General features: G+C 39.0%; 1 protein-coding gene across 4 annotated transcripts in view; it reads left to right on the top strand.

The window, feature by feature from the left end:
- The window catches only part of LOC141258849 (cytochrome P450 2K4-like), an 81,944-nt gene that overhangs the window by 66,116 nt on the left and 3,697 nt on the right, over positions 1-12,131 (top strand). The window contains exon 6 of one of the 4 annotated variants that reach the window (XR_012318342.1): positions 9,491-9,675. The exons of the other annotated variants lie outside the window; for them this stretch is intronic. The gene's annotated coding sequence lies outside the window, so the exon portion shown is untranslated. The remainder of the gene's footprint in view (positions 1-9,490; positions 9,676-12,131) is intronic. 4 annotated transcript variants of the gene reach the window in all.

Below are 12,131 nucleotides of genomic sequence, written 5' to 3'. Positions count from 1 at the left end.
CACATTATATGGGCGTAACTGACCTTTTTTTTCCTTACTTAAACGAAGCTCACAGTTCTTAATCAAATGGTCAGCTTTACCACAATAAAGACACAATCCCCGGGCAAACCTCCGGTCTCTTTTCTGAGAGCGGATTGACATCGCCCCAACCTCCATAGGTTCTCCGCCGTCCGAGCAGATTTTCTGGGGACTAGGACCTGACGTTACAGGAGTTTTTACATCCTTCACCCTGGACCTCATTCTCCTGTCTACACGTATAGCTAATTGCATGGCATCCTGAAAGGTCTCAGGTTCAGGGAATGCAATTAGCAGATCCTTAACCCTTTTACTTAGACCAGCAAGATATAAACATTTAAGCGCCACATCATTCCATTTAACTTCTGAGGACCACTTTCTGAAGTGTGTGCAATAATTTTCAACATCACCTGACCCCTGATTCAAACGCCTGAGTTCTGTCTCAGCAGATGAGATTCGATCAGGATCATCATATAATAGCCCCATAGCAGAAAAAAATTCTTCTATCGACCTAAAACACGGATTATTAGGTTGGAGAGAAAAGGCCCACCCCTGTGGTTCCTTGCGCAAAAGTGACATAATAAAACCAATGCGCTGTGATTCATTCCCAGAGGACCTTGTTCTCAAACGAAAATATAACAAACAAGCATTTTTAAAGGAAAAAAAATCTTGCTGTTTACCATAAAAAACATCAGGCAGTCCTACCTGTCACTTGCTTAACCCAGCAGGAAGTACGGCGGCGTCTAAAAATCACTAAAGTTGACAAATCCCCGGGCCCCGATGGGATACACCCGCGAGTACTGCAGGAATTAAGTAACGTCTTAGATAGACCATTATTTTTAATCTTTAAAGATTCCATAATAACAGGGTCTGGACCACACGACTGGCGTATAGCAAATGTGGTACCAATATTCAAAAAGGGGACAAAAACTGAACTTGGAAATTATAGGCCAGTAAGCTTAACCTCTACTGTGGGTTAAATCCTGGAGGGTTTCCTAAGAGATGCTATACTAGAGTATCTGAAGAAGAATAACCTCATGACCCAATATCAACATGGGTTTACGAGGGACCGTTCCTGTCAGACTAATCTGATCAGCTTTTATGAGGAGGCAAGTTCTGGACTGGACCAAGGAAATGCAGTGGATGTTGTGTATATGGATTTTTCAAAAGCTTTTGATATGGTTCCATACAAAAGGTTGATACCTAAAATGAGAACAATGGGGATAGGGGAAAATATATATTTGTGGGTTAAGAATTGGCTCAGTGATAGGAAACAAAGGGTGGTTATTAATGGAAAACACTTAGACTGGGTCTCAGTTAACAGTGGGGTACCACAGGGGTCAGTATTGGGCCTGCTTCTTTTTAACATATTTATTAATGACCTTGTAGGTTTGCAGATGACACTAAACTCTGCAGGGTAATCAATACAGAGGAGGACAATTTTATATTACAGGAGGATCTATGTAAACTAGAAGCTTGGGCTGATAAATGGCAAATGAGCTTTAATGGGGATAAATGTAAGGTAATGCACTTGGGCAGAGGAAATAAAATGTATAATTATATGCTTAATTGTAAAACACTGGGCAAAACTGTAACTGAAAAAGACCTGGGTGTATTGGTGGACGAGAAGCTCACGTTTAGTGGCCAGTGTCAGGCAGCTGCTGCAAAGGCAAATAAAATAATGGGATGCATTAAAAGAGGCATAGATGCTCATGAGGAGAACATAATTTTACCTCTATACAAGTCATTAGTGCGACCACACTTAGAATACTGTGTACAGTTTTGGTCTCCGGTGTATAAGAAAGACATAGCTGAACTGGAGAGGGTGCAGAGAAGAGCGACCAGGGTTATTAGAGGGCTGGGGGGTCTGCAATACCAAGACAGGTTATTACACTTGGGGTTATTTACTTTGCAAACAAGAAGGCTTAGGGGTGATCTTATTACTATGTACAAGTATATGAGGGGACAATACAAAGACCTTTCTACTGATCTTTTTACTCTGAGGCCAGAGACGGGGACAAGGGGGCATCTTCTACGTCTGGAGGAAAGAAGGTTTAATCATAATCACAGACGTGGATTCTTCTTTTTGGATGCCTTACTTGAAAAGTATAATATTACAGGTTATATATACTAGATTCCTTGATAGGGCGGTGATCCAGGGAACTAGTCTGATTGTCGTATGGAGTCGGGAAGGAATTTTTTTCCCCGATGTGGATCTTAGTGTTTGCCACATGGGTTTTTTTTGCCTTCCTCTGGACCAACAAGTTAGGATATGGGTTGAACTAGATGGACTTAGTCTTCATTCAACCTTAAAAACTATGTTACTATGTTACTATGTTACCTTGGGTTCCACAAAATGCGCTCCAGAACAACTACTCACGTGTTGCTGAAGCTCGGCCACCTCCAGAGACAATCCCTGCAGGCGTTGAGCCAAATCTTGGACGGAAACCATACTGATCTCCGGATTTCTTTCCTTTTAGTTTTTTGGGGTGGACTTACAGTTATGATCTGCAACATAAACTAAGGAAAGATAGGGGAAGGCTGTCCCTACAATAAGACTAAGCTGAATCCCTACGATGTTGCGGGTTGCCTGTTCCTAGTGAACAGACCCGCCTTAGTCCTCAGCTAGTCTGAACGGAGACCTATAGCATTAGGGAAGGGGTCCCTAAAAGAACTAACGACTGGGACAAACATGGGACACCTCCTAAACAGAGAAGTAGTTGCAGAACACAAAAACACAGACTGACAAAGAAGGACCAAGCGAGCTGCCAGATAGGCACAGAAGCACCTGGCTAGAGAAGCAGTCAAAAACTGAAGTCCAGCACAGCCAAAAGCGCGGAGCGGGAATATAAAGGCAAATGGTCACATGACCGCAAAACACAGGAAGGATAAAAAAGCAAACAGGAGGGTTCTAACAGACTGTTAGTTCAGGTGGATATATATATATATATATATGTATGTATATGTTGTGGAATACCTACAGTATACTAACAGGACGTTCAATGGACCCTCTTGTGCTGTATCATGCACTGCAGTCTGCCACATACACTGCCTGCCTAACACCTGCTATCACCACTGAATATATGCAGCTGGATTAGTCCTCAGAAGGACTGTTAGTTTAGTTGGATATATATATATATATATGTTGTGGAATACCTATACTTACTATGAAGAAGCAAATCTATCCCTGACGCAGCAACACCTCTCCCTAGTCTGCCTGATTCAGGGATACACTGTGATGAGCATAGCGGCGCCAGGTCTTATATAGACCTGATGACGCTCTGCGGCCAGCCAATCACAGTCATGTCCACAACCAACATAGCTACGACATTACAGTGCATGGCAGGCAATCCCTGCATGTTCATTGGCTCTCTAAAGAGCGCCAAACATGCAGGGAGGGGACGCGAGTTCCCGCCTGAGCAACCCGCAGATACTCGCCGAGCTTGTCGATCACAGTGTTGCTCGGGTGAGTACCGAGCAGTGGTGAGCATGTTTGGTCATCACTAGTAATCAGCCTAAAGCACACCTGTGCAATAATCATGTGTCTAATCAGCATCTGGGTATTCCACACCTGTGAGGTGAATGGATTATCTTGGCAAAGAAGAAATGCTCAAGAAGAGTTCAGTTCATGAAAAATGGTGGCAAAACCAAAAGTGGTTTATATTTTTGTTCAGTATATTAAAACTATATATATGTCATCAAATTTCTTCAGATGGTTTAATATTTTACTAATCATCCTTTTACAGCTGTACAATGTATTACCAGGCTTTCAATATGTGTCAAGTACTCACACAAAAATAATCAAAAACATTGAGAAACTGCACATTTTTTTCAACAATAAGTTTGTGGAACACCTTAAGACACTGGACAAAGATGACCAGTGCGGCTATATCGATGAATTTCTTATTAACCCTCCGTCACATACAATATCGGTTCTAACGAGTTCACATACAATGTGACTGTCAGGCGCAGGCTAGAAAAATACCTATAATATCTAATGTTTGCAATTTCAGTGCTCTAAAAGTGATCAGTGACCTTCATAGGGATGTAATAAAAGAGACTACACATAATCAGGTGCAAAAAAAAAACATTTACTTAACTTAAAACTAATAACTCTGAAATACAAACATTTCAAAACTCCCGCCAAATAGTCCCCAGTTCAACTCTGTCAAAAAACTCTACAAAGAAAATTTATGGAAACAAACTTAATTTTAAGGTACCTTAAGTACTATTAAACACATATTCAATCAGAATTAGATCCTGAAGTTTCCCCAGAAATATTACACTTGCAGAGCAAAGAGCAAGAATTACACATCATTTTTGCATGTGTCAGGCAGATTGCATTATGACATTTGTGACATTCATAATTAGAAAGCCTTCTGATTCCGCTTTCCGTGGTGCAGGTGGTGCATCTCCTTCTTTTGGGAGGTGGTGCAGGTGGTGAATTTTCACTATCATCTTCTGGGTGGAATCTTTTGAGCTGAACTTGAAGGCGAGAGGGGATACCGATTGTTTTCATACTTCTCCTGCGTAGCTCTCCAAGCACTAGTTCATGGGCCAATTTTTTCAGATAGAATCGTCTACGGAGGGGTTCAAGCTTGTTTTCAAGGTAAATGACTTGTGAATTTATACCACCCAAATTCAACATAGCAAAAAATATGACCATTGGCCAGCGTTTGGTGTTTCTGCTGACATTGAAAGTTGAGCACATCTGATCAGCTGTATCAACACCCCCTTTGGTTGCATTATAAAATGTAATTATCTCCGGGTTTTTTTGTGCCTCAGTCCCAGGATCGATGGCATCATCATCATGAAGTGTTGATAGAAGAAGTACAATTTTTTTTGCTTGTGGTACATAGGAAACCAAAACCTTTCCATTATGGAATGCAAACATACTGCTGTACTGTTGTTTCCCTTTCACACTTACAAACTGTGTAGGCAATTCTTTTTTATTTTTTTCTTACAGTTCCGACATATGAAAGCATCTGCATTTTCAGATAATCAATCAGATCACAATTTGAAAACCAATTGTTGGCTGTTATATTGCGACCCGATCCAAATAAGGGCTCAGCCAGTCTTTTTACAACATCACTGGGTTTGTTGCTGACAAAGTAAGGACCTTCTGGTTGTTTTCCTGCATAAACTTCCAGGTTGTAAGTGTAGATCTTACTGGCATCAACAAGGGCATACATTTTTATTCCATATTTGTTAGGCTTTGATGGAATATATTGACGAAAGGCACATTTACCACGAAAACCAGGGAGCATTTCGTCAATAGTGAGATTCTCCCCAGGGCAATAGCTTTTTTTACAGTTTTCAACAAATTTTTGGAATATATCACGAATTGGAGCAAGTCGGTCATGTGTTTTACGCTCGGTTCGGGTAGTTCTGTCGTCAAACCGAAGGCAAAGAATTAGAAGCTTGAATCTGTTTATGGACATAACAAGGCCAAATTTTTCAACTCCATCCCTATCTTTACTCCAAAGTTTCTCCAAACTTTGTCTATTTGCCCTATAAGCTCCTGCAAGGTATAATAATCCAAAAAAAGCACGCAGTTCTATTTCATCTGTGGCCTTGATGGTTCTGTTGCAGATGAACTTGTCCTTTATAATGTCTATATATTGGTTGGTATATGTGACAATAGAGTCCAGAATGTCATCTGTGAATAAACTATTCCAGCATTCAACTGCAGTTTTTCCATTACTTGCAGTTCCTATAACTGCAGGAAGGTGAGTAATAATGTTTTGAGGTCCCCTACATTTTTTCTGGAGTGGCTTCTTGTTCCATTGTTTTTTTTTATCTTTTCTCATATAATAAGATTCTACATCTTCATCCTCATCACTGTCACCATCTTGCTCTGTTTCAGAATCCACTTCACATACTTCCACCTCATCATGAGAATCAATCTCACTTTCCTCTCCTAAATCCTCATTCAGTGTGGGGTCTGCATCATCTAACAGCATGTTTGTTACTTCCTCAACATCAAGGTTTTTTGATAAATTGTACATTTTCCTCTCCATTTCAGCAGATAATCTGAAGCAAGAGAAGGAATATGTGTTAGGGAACTACTGTATATGCCTGAGCAGCACACTTTCTTTTTTTAATCTGCCTTATTTCTATGAAATATCCTCACACTTTGTGCTATGCATTCATAAAACAAGCTAAATAAACAATTGTGATGAATAAAAACATAAAATACCAACTTTATTGAGTGTGACGTGTTCACATAAACCTGAACCTGAGAGATTAGCGCAGTTATATCTGTCCTCCTGAAGCTCTGCAATCCAACTGTGGTATGAGGTTTCACAGAGCTGCTAGAGACAGTAGACTACCTGGAGGGAGGGGAGAGGAAGGAGAAATGAAAGTAAAAGAGATGTGCCTGTCAGGCCTATTGTATGTGACGGAGGGTTAAACAGGAAGAGGTAAAGAAAAAAAAGGTGTTAAGAATCTTCCTTACCAGTAAATATGTTTTTGATCCCTAAAAAGATTGTCTCATTTTGAAAATCTTTCATAAGGCCTCATTCACAAGTCTGGTTTTCTTGTACAAGTACTTTCTGTGCTTTTATATGGCTAGCACTCGTACTTGTGATAGATTGGGTGGCCATTCACATGTCCGTGATTTTTCATGGACCGGGTGGTCCGCGGAAAACTGTGGAGACATGTTTGATATTGATCTGAGCTCGTGATCAAAATTGCCAATGCAAGTCTATGAATCCGTAAAGAAATCGAATAGCACTCAGAAGACATCTGATTTTCTCAGACTATCATATACGAAAAGGTGGAGAAACTTTTTATCATCTCCATGTACAAGAAAAACTGATGACACTTGTACCAAACTCTGATCAAGCTCTGATCAAAATATTCGATCCGTTTTTCTTGTGCGTAAGAAAAACTGATGTGTGAATGAGGCCTTAGAATGTTTTATACCTTAACCATCAAATGATGGCAGCAGATGTGTCATAGTGTCCTTTCAGAACTATTGTTCTTGGAGTGGCATATCCAAAGGTGAGTTGTATGAGATGACCAGATAATAAAAAAATGACTTTGTTATAATTTTTTGGGTAATGTTTATGTTATACGTGTTTATATGTGGCCAGATGTTCTATGTATGAGGCTTGTGTTGCTCCTTCTTTGTCTCCACGTGATCCAAGACAGACTGGATGATGTTGTGATCAGGGCTTTGTGTGGCCGGATTATCACTTCCAGGTTTCCTTGTTCTCCTTTATGATGAAGATATCGCTACATTATGCTAACCAATTTCCAAGGTTCATTGCAATCACATGTCTATGGCCCCGATTCATCAAGATCGGCGCTGTTCGCCCCAGTCTTGATGGGGAGGTTTGCTGTAGCCTCTGGTTAATTAAGAGGCGCAACGGTTTGTGTCTCCTTGTGACTCAACACAAACCCTTTTCCAGTCAGAAACTGAAGTACGACTTCTGGCATAATGTATGCAATGACTCATTATGATTTAGACAAGCTGTAGCATTACAACTCCATCCTGCCTCAACTCCGGAATCTGGTGTGAAATCATCGAAAGTCACAACATTTTTGCACATTGTACTAAAATGTTACGACTTAACATAGTGATTTATGCAAGAATTCTTATGAATTGAGGCTTATGGTTTTCACTAAAAATAAAGGCTTAGAATCATCAAAGTAATTAATTCTGTTGTAAAGTATTTTGAAAAGTCGCAAAGTTTTTGCACAATGCGAGTTGCACAAAAATGTTGATATTTTGCTATTTTCACACCATATTTTGGTAGTTTCATCAAAATGAGCAGATCTGTGGTGGAATAGGGGCGTAATGGGAGCATGGCGACTCTTGCTCGACAAATTCATGAAATGTGGCATACCTTAAGAAACAAATTTTAGTCCAGGCAAGGTGGAGGAAGGCACACATCACTTTTCAGACAAGCCTCATTCATTAAGACTAGTGTGAATAACATTGTTTGTGATGAATCGGGACCAGTGTGTCTACTTTAGTAGCGAGGGTCATTTTTTTGGTAAATGCAAAGCAAAATTTTTAGAAGTGTAATCAAAACAGTGAACTCCATCATATAAGCAATATACATTTAATTGTCTACCTAGGAAAAATTGGATCCCAACACTTATTTCCATGACAATAATCTTTTGAGCATCTTAACATCGCTATTTATGGCTGGAACAGATACCACATCATCTACTATATGATGGGCTATTACATTTATGGTACAGAAGACTGAAATTCAGAACAAGTTATATGGTTTCAAATGAGCTATTTGTTAGAAGGAACCCTTACTAATTAGTTGATCACAAATTGTTTTTCTACTGGTACACCAATATTGTCCTTTTTCTGTGGAGAAACGGGGCAGTAAAAGGTTGATTTTCCTGCAGTACTTTCAAAGGAGAAATCAAGCAATACAGAGTGCCCATTTATATCCATGGGTTGTCCATGTAATACAGGACAGGACAAGTCCAGCAGAAAGTAAGACATTTTTTATAACTACTATCTACTCTGGCCAAAAGATGTTGACCCTGAGAATTGGGACCATCTAATAACTCGGAATTCCCCAGTAAGAGTAATGAATTGGTTTCCTAAACTTTACTAGTCGAGCTTTAACTACTTTTAGGATCCAAGATTGACAAATAAAATAGGTGCTGATTGCCAGATGTTGCAACTCAACTAGATCCTGTATATTTTCACCTAATTGTTGCTTGTGAACATAGGGATTGATTATATAGAATAACTAAAAGGGCATGGGCCACCTAAAAACAGAAGCCACAAAAAACATGTATTCAAAACCATGCTGTAATCAAATTCTAGTTAAAATATATAATCGGGCTTAAAAAAGCAACATTTCAGCCAAATATTGGCCTTTGATATAAAATGACTGCTGTTTTGGCCAAAATGATGCCTTTGTTTTGGCGTGATTATGAATTTTTTACTAATAAAGAATTTGATCAGGAAAATGCTCTGGTGCCTCAGATATATGATTTTGTGGATACATTAACCCATTTGTTTTCCAGTTTATGTTTGAGGATAATTTGCATTCCAATGGGTAGTTGTCTCGAAGATAAAATGAAGCTAGTGGTTAGTGGTGTGGTGCATGGGAAGTTTACAAGCAGTCAATTAAGACCCAACTTTACGATGTGACTTCCATATGATGTCATCCCATATGGTCGAACTTAGATACCTCAAAAGAAACATGGAATCACACAATAATGTACAGAAGATGAGCAGAAAAAGATTCTAGAAAATGTCACTGTAAGGAACCTTAAAGCTCCAGAAGTCAATTAATTATCAGTGGCTTCATGGCTTCAGGCTGCAGCAGAATGTTGTGAATCATTTCAGAATCTCATATTGACATCAAATTGGCAAGTTCCATGACATTTCAGTAAAATTTGAGCAACTGTTTGGTGATGTTAATCCAACACATTAAATATACAACTTGATGTAACTAAATTCATATTTCTTCTTAAAATCTAAATCCTTTAGAGCGAGTACATGATGAAATTGATAAAGTAATTGGTTCAGCCGTGCCGCTTATTGACCACCGTAAGGATATGCCCTACACCAATGCTGCCATTCATGAAACTCAGAGATTTGCTAATATTTTACCAATGAATCTTCCTCGAGAAACTACAAGGGATGTTTTTTTTCAGGGCTACAATATACCAAAGGTATGCATTGTTTCTTTTATATAGGACTAGAAGGTAGTGTCCCTTTAGCAGGTACTAACTACTATCATTACTATTTAAAAGCCTTTGGATAGACCTACAGCCATGACGACTTGGTGGATGAGCGATCTGAAGGAAGATCGATCTTGCGCAAGCCTAGATAGGTCCACCAGGCGCTTCTCTACCATTATCTTGATAGTATCAAGCCATCGGGTTGCTTGTCTTCCTCTTCACCGTGTTCCTTCTATTGTTCTGACCATGATGTCCTTCTAAAGTTATTTCTCTCTTCGTATGATATGTCCAAAGTAGGCAAGTCATAGCTTGGTGATCGTTGCTATTGGAACATACAGTCACTGTGAGGCGGAGACTCTTTGAGCAAGGGCTGGTTTCAAGGAGGGCAGCAAAGAAGCCACTTCTCTCCAGAAAAAACATCAGGGACCGACTGATATTCTGCAAAAGGTACAGGGAGTGGACTGCTGAGGACTGGGGCAAAGTCATTTTCTCTGATGAATCCCCTTTTTGATTGTTTGGGACATCTGGAAAACAGCTTATTCGGAGAAGAAGAGGTGAGCGCTACCACCAGTCTTGTCTCATGCCAACTGTAAAGCATCCTGAAACCATTCATGTGTGGGGTTGCTTCTCAGCCAAGGGAATCGTCTCACTGACAGTCTTGCCTAAAAACACAGCCATGAATAAAGAATGGTACCAGAATGTCCTCCAAGAGCAACTTCTCCCAACCGTCCAAGGGCAGTTTGGCGCTCAACAATGCCTTTTCCAGCATGATGGAGCACCTTGCCATAAAGCAAAGGTGATAACTAAATGGCTCATGGAACAAAATATAGAGATTTTGGGTCCATGGCCGGGAAACTCCCCAGATCTTAATCCCATTGAGAACTTGTGGTCAATCATCAAGAGACGGGTGGACAAACAAAAACCAACAAATTCTGGCAAAATGCAAGCATTGATTATGCAAGAATGGACTGTTATCAGTCAGGATTTGGTCCAAAAGTTGATTGAGAGCATGCCAGGGAGAATTACAGAGGTCTTGAAGAAGAAGGGGCAACACTGCAAATATTGACTTGCTGCATTAACTCATTCTAACTGTCAATATAACCTATTGGTACTCATAATATGATTGCAATTATATTTCTGTATGTGATATAAACATCAGACAAACACTGATAAAAACCAGAGGCCAGCAGATCATGTAAAAATATAATTATGGTGTCATTCTCAAAACTTTTGGCCATGACTGTAGATATAAATATTTGTGCCATAATTCATTATGTGAAAAGATCTTCCTAGCGAAACTTTTACTATATTATTCCTAGTGCAAATCCAAAGGGGTGAAACATTCTTTGTCAGGTTTTTTTAAAATCTTATTTGTCTTTTCATCCAAAACCTGAAGAAAATGCATGGTCCTGTTGTCCTTATCATCCTAAACAAGGTAACACAGTGTTTGGTGCACATGCCGATCTAATATGTCCATGAACTGTCTTTATTCCCAGGATCTACTTAACCCTTTGTTTTAGCGCCAATTTTTGCACTTTGGATTTTTCCTATCCTTCTTTCAATAGTTATAACTTAATTAATTTATTATCAAAATAGCCATATGAGGGTTTGTTTTTTTATGGGACGAGTTGTGGTTTTGAGTGATACCATTTATTTTACTACATAATGTGCTGAAAAATCTGAAAAACATACTAAGTAGAATGATATGGAAAAAAAATGCAATTTTTCCATTGTTTTTTGGAGTTTTGTAACTTTCAGGACACAATTATGATGACTCCAAACTTGAAGAGATTTTAATTTATTTAAGTAGTAAGTGATGGTGCCACATTTTCCGAGGCCCGTGACATTTTTATTTTTCTGCTTAGCTGACGGTTTTATATGTATCAATTTTGGGTACATATGACATTTTGATTTCTTTATTTTTCATTTTTAAGGATATTGTGGTAAAAACAGCAATTCTGGCATTTTTGACTTTTCCTCCCTTTATAGCATGTATTCTACTTATTAACTAATTAGTAAATATGTTTTTTAATCTCTTTCATTTTAATGATTGAGAATAAAGGGTAATTCAAGTTTATTTATTCATATGTTTTTTAAAATAAGTATATATACAGTACAGACCAAAAGTTTGGACACACCTCCTCATTTAAAGATTTTTCTGTATTTTCATGGCTATGAAAATTGTACATTCACACTGAAGGCATCAAAACTATGAATTAACACATGTGGAATTACTGTAAATACTTAACAAAAAAGTGTGAAACAACTGAAAATATGTCTTATATTCCAGGTTCTTCAAAGTAGCCACCTTTTGCTTTGATGACTGCTTTGCACACTCTTGGCATTCTCTTGATGAGCTTCAAGTTCAAGAGGTAGTCACCGGAAATGGTCTTCCAACAATCTTGAAGGAGTTCCCAGAGATGCTTAGCACTGGTTGGCCCTTTTGC

This window comes from Phyllobates terribilis, unplaced genomic scaffold (genome assembly GCF_046119375.1).
Source record: "Phyllobates terribilis strain yellow unplaced genomic scaffold, ASM4611937v1 Scaffold_3__8_contigs__length_932513732, whole genome shotgun sequence".
NCBI classification, from domain to species: Eukaryota; Metazoa; Chordata; class Amphibia; order Anura; family Dendrobatidae; genus Phyllobates; species Phyllobates terribilis.
This window is presented reverse-complemented; position numbering and strand designations above follow the sequence as displayed.